At 46.1% G+C, this 15,184-nt stretch overlaps 1 protein-coding gene across 7 annotated transcripts in view; it reads right to left on the reverse strand.

The window, feature by feature from the left end:
• RALY (RALY heterogeneous nuclear ribonucleoprotein) overlaps nucleotides 1-8,734 on the reverse strand; it is an 81,379-nt gene extending 72,645 nt beyond the window's left edge. For 2 of the 7 annotated variants that reach the window (XM_061207744.1, XM_061207747.1), the window contains exon 1: nucleotides 8,248-8,733. The gene's annotated coding sequence lies outside the window, so the exon portion shown is untranslated. Of the gene's footprint in view, nucleotides 1-7,141; nucleotides 7,215-8,216 lie in introns of all 7 variants that reach the window. The other 5 variants (XM_061207746.1, XM_061207748.1, XM_061207745.1 and 2 more) reach the window with 5 other exon arrangements.
• Between the last annotated feature and the right edge of the window lie 6,450 nt (nucleotides 8,735-15,184).

Here is a 15,184-nt window from a genome sequence, read left to right on the forward strand (position 1 = left end):
TCCCTCCATTTCCTAGGGCTCCATGCTGCAAAATGTTCAAAGAAGGCTGGCAGAGGTAGCAGCAATGGGCTTCAAGAACCACAGTTTAGTCATAATTAGTAAGTCAAAAACTGATCAAATGGGAAATCCCTGGTGGTCCAGTGGTTAGGACTCCGTGCTGTTACTGCTGAGGGCCCGGGTTCAATAACTGCTCGGGAAACTAAGATCCCACAGGCTGTGCAGCACAGCCAAAAAAATGCCAGAAACCACACCTCAAATAATTCCATTTGCAAGCAAAATAGCTATTTTATTTCAAAACTGAGTATAAAACTTAATTCAATATGAAACAATTTTCTTCATTCCTAAATAAGAAGCTAGACAATATCAACTTTTTCTGGAAACCAGCCAAAGAACTGATGTGAGAAGAAAAGGGAAAGCACTAGGCAGATGTCTGGACACCCAAACCTGAAGGACAATGTTGTCCCCTACCCTAAGGTTCTTGACTTTACACACTGGCTGCTGGACACCTCAGCAATAGAGAAGAAAATCTAGATAACAGGCAGAAGAAAGGAAGAGAAGGAGGGAAGGCCAAAACCAAATTGGAACACTGGAAGTCAGATACTCAAATAGGTCTCCTTGCCTAGTGATACATCCATCAATTCTGCTATTTCCAGTCTAAACCCTCAACCAAAATATCCAGGCCAAGGAAGCATGGGTAAGAATAAGCTAGGACCTGTTGTACTTATCTGTCTCTCTCTCCAGACTGAATGTAATCTGGGGGCAGGAATCATGTATTGTTTGCTTTTTATGTTCTCCATAGGGAGAACACATAGTAGGTACTCCAAATTCCTAGAACAAATGGTTGAACTTAGGGATGGAAAGCAGTTGGACTTCCAAGCATAATCTTACTACAGCAGCTAGGTAACCTGCTTAGCATGGTAACTCTACCTAACACCCTAATTTTAGTAAGAGTTAACTTTAATTGGTGTGAAAAATCAATTTAGGGTGAGTCTTTAAGGTATGAAGAAAAGTTATTCTTGTGTTCAACTGATTCAGGCACAGCTATCATTATTATATTGAGAGCACCATTCCTCAGTGCCAGCTTACAACTATCTGGAAGAACAAAGTCCCAAAGCCTTAACACGGTCTGTGTAAGCAGCGAACAACATTTGACTTCTCAGTGTAGCATGATCATACCTTCCAGAAAGGAAACCCAGACCTAGAGAAATAATCAGTTATGGAAATGATTCTTTTAAATCTACTGCTCAGCTTGCTTTCACTAGCACAAAGAATTACAAAGGAAACTAGACAAACAGATCAACAGACACCATGCAAACACTACCATTAACTAGGCTTAGTGAAATCCTTAATAAAACAAATAAACAGGAGATAGCTAAATACCAGATAAATGCCTCTGGAATGAAGAAAACCTGGCCAACAATAGGTTGACCAGGTTGTAAATCTGACCTTGTAAATGAGAATACTTACTTGGAATAAGGCAATGATTCTTACCTTGACAAATAAAAGAACTCTTCAGTCTCTACAGATGGCATTTCAAGGGCCAGGTAACCACAGCAGAGGTATCTACCTCAGAAAGCCAAAGCTCTAAGGAAATGCAAATTTCTGGTCTAGTGTTTTTCCAGTCCTAGTGGTGTTTGGGAATCTTATAGTGTTTTTTTTTATTTTCCTTTTATCCTATGATTTTAAATAGTTTGCTACATATTTAAATATAACTTTTTAGTCTTGGACTCCAAGTTTGTCCCATGGGACAACAGCTCCAAGTTTATAATGGAACTCAGTAGACAATTTGGTAAATTCACCTCACAAGCAATTTTTCAGCACTCTGTCCACTCTAAAATGCAATATCCACCTGTTTATATACTGAAAGGTATCTGCGAACCCAGAATTTAACCCTGTGAGATACTCTCAATACTCTAACAAAGCCCCTTCTTCTTCCAAAAATGAATTCTCAAGCCACTCCCATAAAACCAGACATCAGCCCAACCCCCTTGTTTTACAGACAGGAAGACTGAGATCCCAGGGAGTATTAGGTAATTACAATTAACATGAGTTTGGCAAGCATCAAAGGCCCACTGAATGCTATTCCCCCTCAGTGGAACTGCACTGGGCATGTTGGGAGGATGGCCAGACTGGCACTTGAGTCAGTGGAGCACTCCAAATACATGTGTCTGAGCCTAAGAAAACCTGAGTATTCAACCAAAAACTCCCGACCCCTACCCCAGCATAGAGAGCAGAGGGCAGTAGGCAGCCTTAACAGCTCGTTGGGGATGTAGACCAGAACCTAGAGATAATATCCCAACCTTCCTCCCCTCCTCCCAGGAGGCACAGCAGATTTATTCATATGGAGGCCATTATGAAGTGACAAAAAGACTGAGGAAAAAAGAAGGGCTGTAGAAACAGTCAGAAGAGATAACTAGCAATACTTGGGCAGATGCCTGTCTCCAGTTATTCGATAATTATTCCTCATTAGAGAGGAACTTCCAATCCTTTTTCTGTCCCCAGGGCTCACCCTTTGGCCCCCTGATTATTTTATGAAGCAATAGGGCCAGAGAAGGAAAGGGGCTTGGCCAAGCCCATACACTGAATTATTAGTAGCAGGGACCAGACCAAATATCCTCAGGCTCATGACTAGGCTCCCAATTTATCCCACTGCCCCTTTCTCTCTAGTCCTGAGAGTCTGTGAGCTGCATCCATCATGGGTCTGAAACTTTCCTTACAGTACCCAGAGGTCAGTTGTAGGACAGCAAGCTAACATTACTACTGCCATCGTCTCTCCTCCAGTTGCACATTTTATACATAAAGCTAAAACTGAATAAAACTAGGTTTTTAATAGACACTCATGTGAAAACCCTATCTCCACCCCGATATCCCTACTACTGCCTAAGGAAGAAAGGGGAGGAAGAGGAAGCGGGAGGGAAGAGAAAGGAAGAAAGAAAATACCTCTCCAAGAGATATACTGTCTGAATCATCATCTCGAATCATAAAATGTTATTGCTAGAAGGGACCCTGGAGGTCATCTAGTCATTATTTTTCATCATTATTCAAATGAATAAACCTGGCCCTTTGAGTAAGTGTAGACTTTTGCCACCTGAGGAAAAGACTGGCACACAGAGCAGAGTCTCCTGACTCCTGCCCCTAATAAGAATCCTTCTTAGTCCCTCCCCATCCTGTGCCGTCCCACTCTCTCCCCTCCACTACAGTATCTAAGCTACTGAGATCTGCTGCCCTTTTGAATGCAAGCTTCTCAAGTTATGTTTTATTCATCTTTGCTTTCCCAGTGCCTAGCAGAGTAAGCAGAGGTGAATTAGAGAGGGACACTAGCACATAGGGAGAGCAATGCCAAAGAATGTTGTCTGGAGAAAACATAAGCTTTCCTTGGCTTTAACATAAGCAGTCTTCAGAGCTGTGCAAGGTCTGGAATGTCTAGGTTCTAATTATTTTCTCCTTTCCAAAACTAGTGTCTACAACAGTTTAGCCAGGGATAGTAATCAAATTTGCTGTGCCATACTCTCCCTCACCCCAGTTTCCCCTCCCCTCCCCTTGGAGAACTATGATCAATAACTGGATGAAGGTAAATGAAAGCAGATGTAATAAGACCCTGCATGAGAAATCTTCCCCCCACCTTCTTCTCCTGTGTCCTCACCTCAATAAACTGCATCCCCATCTATACAACTGCACCAGGTAGAAATCTAGAAGTCTTCCTTGATTTCTTCCTTACCCTCCACACCAACAATCTTTGACAGTGTCTCACAACTCAATTCCATCTTCTTTTCTCTATACACACACACACACACACACACACACACACACACACACCCCCTTCATTGGAAACACCATCACCTCTTGCCTCCATTACTGCAAAAGCCTCCTAACTGGTCTCTTTGCCCATGGTGCTCTAGCCCTCCAATCCACTCCCCAAAGAGCCACTGATATCCTTCTAAAATGCATACAGGATCATGGTCCCCTCACCAAAATGAAGTCCAAACTCTTCAACCTGGGCAATAAGGTCCTTTCATGACTTGGCCTCTGCTCTGCCCACCTTGCCAGTCTCATCTCTTGCTACATCCACCCATCTCATGCTTTATGCTCCACTCAGAAATCTTGAGAAACTTACTTAACCCCTCTGGGTTTGTTTCCTCACCTACAGAATGGGAATTGTAACAGTATGTACCTCTCAAGATGGTTATGGAAAGAAATGAGTTAACACATGTTAAATGCTTAAAATGGCATCTGGTAGATATAGTAAATGGCCAAAAGTCTCACCTGTTACCACCACCATCTCTAGACTTGCTATTCCCTTCTGCCTAGAACAGTCTTACCTGTCTCCTCCTCAGCTCCCCAAATCTCTTCTTTTCCTAGCTTAGTCTTTTCTCTGAGGTCTAGGCCTAGCCAATTTCTCCGACGAACCCCCCCCCCCATCCTGACCCTCCAAGGCTGGGTTAGTTCCATTCCTCCGTGCTCTCATGGTGCTTGTCCCTGTCACAACACTTCTCACACTGCCTGTTTCCTTGCCTGTCTTCCCCGAGACACCCAAATTTCCAAGCTTAGTACAGTGAGGAGCAGATGTTTAATAACTGTTCTGTAAATGGAAAACTTTCCAATAATGAGGTGCCCAATGAAACAGAATCTCAACGGGTAGCCTATTCAAATGTTGGCTGGGTGGCTGGCTGGTCTACATGATTTTAAGTCCCTCAACTACAAGATTCTATCCAATAAACATTTCAATACACTCTGACCTTATTATCACACTCAGGGGTTTAGACTTTAATATGTAGGCAATGTTGGGCCATCAGATTTTTAAGGAAAGTGCAACATGCTCAGATCTGTGTTTGTTGCCCTATTATCCATCTTTGGAACACCTCCCATCCCAATCCCTGCTGGCATCATGACAAAATTCCAACTACACTTCACAAACATAAACACCACATCCCACCACCACACCACCCAAAACACACAAAGACACAGAAGTAGTCAAAACAAAGGGAATTTTGAAAGACTAAATGCAGCATTTAATTCCATCTTAACCACCTGCAAGCAATGAGGAGCCATAAATACCCTCTAGGAACCCAAAAGCTAATCCCTCTTGTGTGCCTTTATGGAAAGAGGAGGGCACAAAGAGGGAGCATTTCATAAAGATAATCCATTTAATCGTCCTGAGTAGTTCTGATCCGAGCTGCTGTCACAGCACTGCTATTGTTGATCACAACAGCCCCATATGCCCAAACCCAGGACAGCCAGAAAGGAAGATGCAAACAAAGCAAGGGTGGGGAGTTCTCTGGGTTCTATTTCAAGACCAGGAGTTCCCTTTGGAAGATACAGAAGGGGCAAGCAGAGATGTCCAAAAAAGGCTTCAGTGATAAAGAATTTTAATCTACGGAGCTGGGGTGGACTGGGGGAAGCTTAACCAGAGTGGTACAGCCAGGCCTAGGTTCTTGCTCTGGAGCTGCATGCCACACCTTACTGCAGATGAGAACTAATAATCATTTTGCATTTTCAGAGCACCTTGGGCTTAAGGGAGGCACTAAGAGTGCCAGCTTTGCCAGTCACAAAAGGACAAATGTTGTATGATTCCATTTATATGAAGTACCTAGAGTAGTCAAATTCACAAGGACAGAAAATAGAATGATGGTTGCCAGGAGGGAGAGGAGAGGAAGTAAGTGTTTATACAGAGTTTCAGCTGAGGTAGATGAAAAAGTTCTAGACACAGATGGTAGTGATGGTTGCACAACAGTGTGAATATATTTAACGCCACAGAACTGTACATTTAAAAACAGTTAAAATAGTAAATTTGATCTTACATGTATTTTTACAAAAAAATAAATAAAAAGCATACCAGCTTTAAAGTTATATTGTCTGCAGTTATCAATTACATGATCCTGAGCAAGTCATGTAACCTCTCTAATCCTGTTTCTTCTTCTGCAAAAGGAGTTTAATAATATACCTAATTCATACAGTAGCTCTGAGGACTAAATGAGATACTCTACAGAAAGTCCTTAATCCAGTGACTGGTACATGGAAAGTACTTAATAAATGTTAGCCTACTACTACAATGCACTTTCATAGCCATTTTTCATAGTCCCCACCCAACCCTGTGATAGTTTACAGATAAGGAAACTGAGGCTCAGAGAGCCACAATGAGTGACTGAGTTCATGATGCCACATCAAATCAAATCCTTTGTCCATGAGAGATGCCCTGTACTCACCACTTGTTAATCCGGTGATCTAAGTAAGGCCAAGTGCCCTAACCTTGCTATGTCTCCATTCTCAATTAGAGTTGTAAAAAGGAGATATAAACCAAACTCTGAGAGCTCCCTCACAGAACTGGATGAGAAATGAAATCAGGTAACAGTTATAAAAGAGAACTATAAACCATAAATAAAGTACTATAAAATAACAGTGGTGACTTATGAGAACTGGTACTCCTGTGCACAAAACCTGGCTTCCTTTTAATGCTGGGACTAAACAACTTCTTTGTGATTTCAAGTTACTTGGGATTCTTGGTCTTCAGACCTGAATAAGTAGTTTAGTGCCCTTTCAAAAGGTGGCAGAGTACGGTAGAAATAAAAATATTACTGCACTGGGAGTCAGAAGACTGGAATTCCAGTTGTGATTCTGTCACTAAAGCAGTCTGTGAATTTAGACAACTTACTTCCCCTTTCCAAGGTTCAGTTAACAGGAAAGAGGGAAAAGGCAGATAAAAAAAGTTAGACCAGATAAGACCCCTTCCAGGTCCTATATACCACTACTCTTAAATCCAGAATCTTGGAATAGGGGAGACTACAGCAGACCTCCAGACTCCAAAGAACTAAAGCACACATCAGGAGACATCGCAAGACCTGGCCTAGGAACTCCCCTGCCTGATCTTTAGACACCAGGGATCAAACACACTGGAAAACTAGAACACTTGCCAAAGTTAATTTTAGTTCACTTTTACCCCTCTGGGCCTTATCTGAAAATAAGAGAAATAAATCTCTATTTGAAGGCAGGAAGTTGAAGCAATTGACTTGAACCACTTTCTGCTCCCCCTCCCCCAACCAGGAGCTATAAATCTAAACACTACAGAGAACAAGCAAGGTTTGGTGGGAGGAACAAGCCACAGAAAACAAAAAACGGATGGACCTCACTGCTTTAAACGACTTACACCTTCCCTGAGCCAAAACCCCAAGGAACTTCAGTTGTGCTTGAGATCTGGAGTCCTCTGCATCCATCAGCTTCTAACGGGCAAGGAATCAGGGAGAACGGAGTTAGTTAGGTCTCCCAACTAACGATATGACTCAAAATCCGTTCTGCACTAAGAGATTACACAAGTTCACACTAAGAAATAAATAACAGGTACCAGCACCACGGCTTTACACTTCTGTGGCTCCTAACTGTGATTTGGAACACATTACTTAACCTCTCTGCGCCTTGATTGCTGCTTTTGTAAATGGGGATAACCTCAGAAGGCCGTCGTGAGCATTCTATGAAATAAGGCTTGCGAAGTTCCTGAGTCAAGTCCATTAAATGTTACCTGTTGGTATTAAACACTTCTCTCACACATTAGTTTCCTCCCTGAATCCACAAACACCCTGCGAGGCGGCTTTCTTTCTCCCTGTTCACTGAAAGGCAAACTGAGACTCGGCGGCGAAAAGGCTGCGTGAAGCGCGGAACACGGCCCCAGCTCGAGGGCCTGCTGTTGTTCCTCTATAAGCCCAAGGTGTGCAACAAGCCCAGGACCGGGAAAGGGGGGCCGAGGAGGCGCTCAGGCCCGTGGGGAGCGAGGCGGGACCAGTTTTGATCGCCTCCGGGAACCCGCAGACCCAGCCCGAGAGGGAGAGTCGGAAGAAGCCCGGGGCCGAGGCCAGAGCCGTGGCCCGGCCCGCCCGAGGCCTCCCCAGCGCGGCCTCCGCTCCCCCCTCCTCCCCTCGCCGGGCGGGGCGGGGCGGGGCTGGGCGCGAACACAAAAGACTCCAACTTCCGAGCGGGCGCGGGCCCACCCCGCCAACTCCGGGCCCAGGTCCTACCCGCGGGGAGGAGGCGGGCAGGGAACGCCAGGGCTGCCGGGACCCAGGGCGGCAGGCCCGGGTGGAGGGAAGGTGCGGGGGGAGGGGGCCGGGAGTTACTCCGGCTCCCGGGACTCCCCGCATGGCCGAAAAAAAGAGTTTCTAAAAATAGGCAGCGACCGGCGCGAAGAGGTGGGTGACCGAAAAGGAGCAAGGAGCACCCCCTCCCCGTACCTTTAAGGAGACGCCCGCGGCCCCCACTCACCCGCGCTGAGAGGTCTGGAGGAAGCCGCGCGGCGCGGAAGGAGGCGGTGCCGCCGCACTCGGGGGCGGAAGGGAGGGAGCGAGGGAGGGAGGAAGAAGGCGGCCCCGGCCGCAGCGTGAGGAACTGATCACACGCGCGGGAGTCGCCGCCGCCGCTACCGCCCCCTCAGCTTCTCTCTGCTCTGCCCACCCTGCGCCGCGCTGCTCGCGCACCCCGCCGCACTGACAGCGGCACGAGCCCCGCAGTCGCGAGTCCTTCCCTTGGCCGGCACCACTGAGGCGCGCCGGGGTGGGGGCGTCCGGAGCGGCTTCCCTCAACTCGGCCCCGCCCGCCACTCCGGCCCTGGCCCCGCCACCCCCTGCCCCCGCCTCTGTCTCCAGAGACGGGCCCGGCGACTCAAGCGCGAGGAGTCCGCAGCCCCGCCATGACACAGCCGGGCCCCCGAGGCGCAGGGGCTCTTCCTACCCCCTCAACCTAGCTTTGGAAAGGTCCAGAGCTACGGCGGGGAGAAGAGGAAGGAGGGGCCGGGGAGGGGCCTGACAGGGAGGAAAGACTGAGGTGGGACCCTGAGGAGGCGGGGCTAGGGCGGGAAGAGACACTGGTTTACACTGGAACCGAGCGTAAGGAGGGGCGGGGCTGAGAGAGTGATGATGCAGTGAAGAGAGGCGCGCGACACAAGTATGGAAGACATTGGCGGCCTCGCAGAGACGGGCTTGAAAGGAGGGGGTGTGGGCGGGGCTAAAGGGAGGCCTGCCCAGAGGAGGAGTCAAGGGTGGAGGGAGGCCCCGGCGAGGTTGGGGGAGGAGGGGCCCTTAACGGGGCGTGTTGGAGGCGGGGCTGAAGAGAAGCCCCAAACAGAGGAAAGACTGAAGCGGGACAGAAAGAGGCGGGCCCGGAAGCTGAGCCGGGAGGAGGGGGCCCAAAGGTGGCCACTCTGGGGAGGAGCCGGAAGGAGGCGTGACCCAAAGGCGATGGGGTTCGGGAGGGGGCTGGAGGTGGGCGGGGCCTGGAGATGGGGCCCAAACTAGTTGGCGGTGGGCGGTGCCCGAGGGATGCGGAAGAGAAGAAGTGGGACGGAGCGCCAGGGCCTTTCGCTTTGAAGGGAACCTGGTGAGTAGAGAAGGCGAAGATCCACGCTGCCATTTGGGAGTGGGCGGAGACGCCGCCGTGAGGGCGGGTCTGGGGAGGAGATGCCACTTTCACATTAAAAAAAGGTTAAATTCAAGCAGCTTTATCCTTTTGGGGTGCGAGAAATGTTTTATAATTTGATCTGGATCTGGATGTTTGTTCTCACTACTGAATAGAGTTCTCCTGTCGAAAACTCTCACCTAAATCAGTGTTCCAGCCTCCACGGAACAGCCGGAGGGGTCTTACCAGAGCACACGAGGATGGTAAGCCCTTCAGTCCTCAGCTGTAGTCTTCCCTGAACTCTGGGAAGACAAATTCTCCATGCATCGTCCGACCTGTGATTCTGTGATTGTATTTTTCACCTCCCTCTCTGTGTACCAGCCTTACCATGTTTGCTTGAATACACCACAATCTCTCAGTACCCTCTGATAAGGCACTTGGATTGCTCCTTCCCTTCTGCCTAGATGCCTCCTGTTCATCCTTCAACACTCAGCTCAAGAACCACCTCCTCTGAGAGGCCTTCTCTGACCTCCCGTCAGCACCCCCACCCCACCAGGAAAGTTGAAGCACTCATCCCTTCCTGTTCATGGCCTCAGTTATAAAACTTCCCTGTGCAGGTGACATCGTCTTCCCTGCTGGCATCCTGCTGACACTGAGGATTATGTTCATGCCCTATAAGGTCCTGTGTGACCTGCCTCCTACTCTTCTTATCCCCTATTGTATTGCTCTCACCACCTCTCACTCTACTCCAGCCACATTGGCCTCCCTCCTGTTCTTCTGACATACCAAGCATACGGCTAACCTTAGGGCCTTTGCACTTGCTCTTGTGTCTGCCTCAAATGCTCTCCTCCCAGGTATTGGCATGGCTCACTCCTTCAGGTCTCTGCTCAAATGTCACTTCCTCAGGCCTCTCTGAGGAAGTGACCCACATTTAAAATAGCAACGCTCCACTCCTCTGCACTTCCTCACACACTTTCTTGTTGAATTTTTCTCCATAGCACTTATCGCCACCTGAAATATTACATGTTTATTGTTTCTCTCCCATCCCTACCTTCCACTACAGTGTGATCACCACAAAGATAGGATTTTGTCTGTTTTGCTCATTCCTCAGTACCCAAAACAGTGGTTCCTCATTTAATATTTGTTGAATGAATGGCTATGAATTCAACAAAGAAATGCTAGGAATACTCTGCATCGTCCAGAAGAATCCCTGAAGATTAGAGTATAAAGGGAGATGTTTCTGAGGAAACGTGCTGGCAACACTAGCTAACATGGAGCATTTACTAGTTGCCAGGCAATCTGCTAAGCGCTTTTCAAGCTGATTCCCACAACAGCCCTATGAGGTAGGTACTATTATAATCCCTATTGTACAGAAGCTCTGGCACGGAGATTAACTTTCCCAAGGTCACACAGTTAATAAGTGGTGGGGTCCAACTTTAGAACCTGCATGCTGAATCACTATACTGTCCTACCTTCTAATTATTAAAGATCTACCACTATTGGTCCAATAAAGACAAAGAATGAGAATGAGACATCCTTTTGCCTTCTGAGCAGTGTAGTATATAGGGTCTGATGCCTAGAGTTGTGGCAGAATTTTTCCTTAGCCACCATATTAGTCAGGGTTCTCCAAAGAAACAGAACCAGTAATATATATTTAGATATATAGAAGAGATTTATTACAGGAATTGGTTAACAGTTGTGTGGGCTTGAGAAGTTCCATGATCTACCGTCTGCAAGCTAGAGAATGAGGAAAGCTGATAGTATAATTCAGTCCAGGTCCAAAAGCCCAAGAACCAGGAACACCGATGTCCAATGTCCTGGGCAAGAGAAAATGGATGTCTCAGCTCAAGCAAAGGAGCAAGTTCACCCTTCCGTCTTTTTGTTCTATTCAGGCTTCACCAGATTGGATGATGCCCACCCACATTGCCTTTCTTTACTTAGTCTACCAATTCAGATGCTAATCTCTTCCAGAAACACCCTCAAAGACACACCCAGAAATGTTTTACCAGCTATCTGGGCTAAGGCCCATCAAGTTAACACATAAAATTAACCATCACAGCCACCATGAGGGAAGTCAGCTAGAGAACAAAGCCATCACATAGAGGAGGGTAGGACTGAGAAAATATTGCAGAAAAAATGAGCCAGAGACCTGATAAAGCCATACCTGAAGCTTGACCCACCTCTGGACTTTTCTTTGGACCAATACCTCTTTAGAGTTTGAGTATTTTGAGTTGGGATTTTTTGTGTGTGTGTAATTTACAATAAAAACAGACCTCCTAACAAAAACAGATGAGAAGGTTTCAACAGGTGGAGGTATTAATGCCTCACATTTTTATGAGGTATTTGTTTACAGAATGCTGGAGGGGATTCCAGACAGAGGGAATAGCAAATATGAAGACAGGAATGTAAGAGCTAAGTGTTTCTGCAGTGCAAGGTATGAGTTGAGTTGAGAAAGATGAGATATAAAAGGTAGGGTAGAACTAGTATCTGGAGGAACTGGTTTCTCCACTCAACTTCGTAGATGATGGGAATCATTGAAAGGTTCTGAGCAGAAGTTGCTTTGAAATGATAAAGTGTCAAGGTTGGAAGAACCTTTAAAAGCAATCTGGTTCAACTCTAGGATCTGTTTTTGTCCGCATTTCATGGATGAGGAAATGTGACAGGCCAATCTGTCACAAATGGTAGGTGAAGGAGCAAGGATTTGAACCCAGGGCCATCTGAGCCCCAACACATGCTATCAGTGACCTCCTCTGTCCACCATTGGAATTAATTCTGCCTTCTGAGCTCACCCTGAATGGGCAAATCCTTTTTCAGAGATTTGACAATGATATTTGTAGAGCTACCCAGATTAGGATTAAGAAGATGGATTCAGGGGAGAGAAGAGTAGAGGGACCCAACAGGTGTCTTCATTGGAGGCAAAGAAAAAAGGAGATGAGGGAAGCAGGCGAATGAAGAGGAGGGAGCAGACAACAGAGAGGTGATGGGGAGAATCAGCAGGACCTGAAGAAGGAGCAGATGGAGATGGAGGGATGCAAGAAGGAAGAATTCATTAAGGAAGACACAGGCTTGTCATTAGAACAGGGATTGCAAAATCAGATACCAACAGAGCCAAGTAAGTACCATAAATGAGCAAAGTGGGTCAGGTATAAGATAATAGAGAGTCATGGGGTCTGCAGCAAGCTGGGAGTTCATGCTCCTTCTAAAGAAGGCACCTACTACTCATGTGAGAGTATGGGCTCCCAGTGTGGGCAGCTGCCAGGTCTGAGAAGAAAAATAAGCTCTAAATTCAAATTCTTACACAAAAATCTTCTGGTTTTTAAATGCTGGAAACTAATTCAAATTTTAAAAAGAAAAAAACACTGTGCTGGCCAAAAGACACACATCTTAAGGCTGGGTTTGGCCTGTGGGCTGCCAGTTCATGCCTTCTAATCAGTTTGGATCCAAACTCCCGTTCACTGCTTAACAACACTGTGTGCTCTCGAGCAAGTTACTTCACCTTTGAAGTCCCAGGTTCTTTTTTATTTCCCCTGATTTAATTTTTTTTTAATTTTATTGAAGTATAGTTGATTTACAATGTTGTGTTAATTTCTGCTGTACAGCAAAGTGATTCAGTTATACATATTTATTCTTTTTCATATTCTTTTCCATTATGGTCTATCACAGAATATTGAATATATTTCCCAGTGCTATACAGTAGGACCTTGTTTATCCATCCTATATATAATAGTTTGCAACTGCTAGTCCCAAACTCCCAATCTTTCCCTCTCCCACTCCTCTCCCCCTTGGCAACCACAAGTCTGTTCTCTATGTCTGTGAGTCTGTTTCTGTTTCATAGATATGTTCATTTATGTCATATTTTAGATTCTACATATAAATGGTATCATATGGTTTTTGTCTTTCTCTTTATTACTTCACTTAGTATGATAATCTCTAGGTCCATCCATGTTGCTGCAAATGGCATTATTTCATTCTTTTTTATGGTTGAGTAACATTCCATTATATACGTGTGTGTATGTGTGTGTGCGTGTGTATCCCACATCTTCTTTATCCATTCATCTGTCAATGGACATTTAGTTTGTTTCCATGTCTTGGCTATTGTGAATAGTGGTGCTATGAACACAGGGGTGCATGTATCTTTTCAAACTATAGTTTTGTCTGGATATATGCCCTGGAGTGAGATTGCTGGATCATATGGCAACTTTATTTTTAGTTTTTTGAGGAACCTCCATACTGTTTTCCATAGTGGCTGCACCAATAAGTCCCAGGTTCTTATCTGACCCCACATCATAGGGTTGCTGTAGGATTTTTAAATTTATTTTTAAAATATTTTACTTGTTTATTTATTTATATGGCTGCACCGGGTCTTAGTTGTGGCACGTGGGATCTTCGTTGCGGTGTGCAGGGTCTTTAGTTGCAGCATGCGGGATCTAGTTCCCCAACCAGTGATCAAACCTGGGCACCCTGCATTGGGAGCACGGAGTCTTAACCACTGGACCACCAGGGAAGTCCTAAGGGCTTTTCATTTATTTGTTTGTTTGTTTATTAATTAACAGTAAAGTTATTTTTTAAAATTTATTTTATTTATTTATTTTTGGCTGTGTTGGGTCTTTGTTGCTGCGCGTGGGCTTTCTCTAGTTGCGGCGGGAGGGGGCTACTCTTCATTGCAGTGTGCAGGCTTCTCATTGCGGTGGCTTCTCTTGTTGCAGAGCACGGGCTCTAGGCACGTGGGCTTCAGTAGTTGTGGCTTGCAGGCTCAGTAGTTGTGGTGCACGGGCTTAGTTGCTCTGCAGCATGTGGGATCTTCCCAGACCAGGGCTCAAACCCGTGTCCCCTGTATTGGCAGGCAGATTCTTAACCACTGCACCACCAGGGAAGCCCCAGGACTTTTTAAAATAAGACAAATGTATGTAGAGCACTTAGCATTCAGTGCCTGACATAGAGCAAAACACTCAGAATGGTTTTATCATCAGTGTGAAAGTTATTCTTTCTCCTATAACCCATAAACTCATGAACTATTAGAAAAGAAAATGTCCCCAAAGACATCTCATCCAGGGGTTTTAAACCTGTTAAGCTACAGAGACCTCTTTTAAGGCAGACCTTTCACAGAAAGGCAATGCATAATCAGATGGGGGAGGGGTGTGGCTTTGTTTGAAGTGAGGGAGGGGAACCCAGAGTCCTGCCTAGTAGGCTTCCCCACCCCAGCCACAAACCACCCTCAAACAGTGGTCCCTCCACAGGGTGTTGCAGAACACGGCTTTGAGAATCACCATTCTATTCCAGGTGATAAGGAAACAGATAGGAAACTGAGGCTCAGAAAGGAAAGGAAACTGAGGCTCAGAAAGGTACAGAGATTTGCCTAAGGTTCAGTGACAGGGAGGGATTCCTGCTTCCCAAGCTAATGCACTTCCCAACTGGAATGACACACCCTCCTTCCTGTCCACCTGCTTGAGAATAAACCCTCTTTTGGCCCCTCCCTGACTGGGGTGAGGAGTAGCCCAACTAGCATTGCCCCAGAGCCCCAGGATGTAGCCAGGGTTCTCAGCTGCAAATTGAAAAAAAAAAAAAAACCCAAAAAACTCAGGCTAACAGAAACAGAAAAGGAATTTATTAAAAGGGTATTGGGGAGCTCCCAGAACTGATGGGAAGGCTGGACAACCAGGCTCAGAGAATTGAAATGACGGGATCAGGGACTTGGATGTTGCTAGGACTCTTTTTCCTCAGTCCTTGTCTTTCATTCTCTGTGTGTGAGCTTTTCTCCTCAAGGCTGGACACTTGGCTGCAGCAGCTCTCAGCACTCAACAACTCTCAG

This window comes from Eubalaena glacialis, chromosome 13 (assembly GCF_028564815.1).
Source record: "Eubalaena glacialis isolate mEubGla1 chromosome 13, mEubGla1.1.hap2.+ XY, whole genome shotgun sequence".
Lineage (NCBI taxonomy): Eukaryota > Metazoa > Chordata > Mammalia > Artiodactyla > Balaenidae > Eubalaena > Eubalaena glacialis.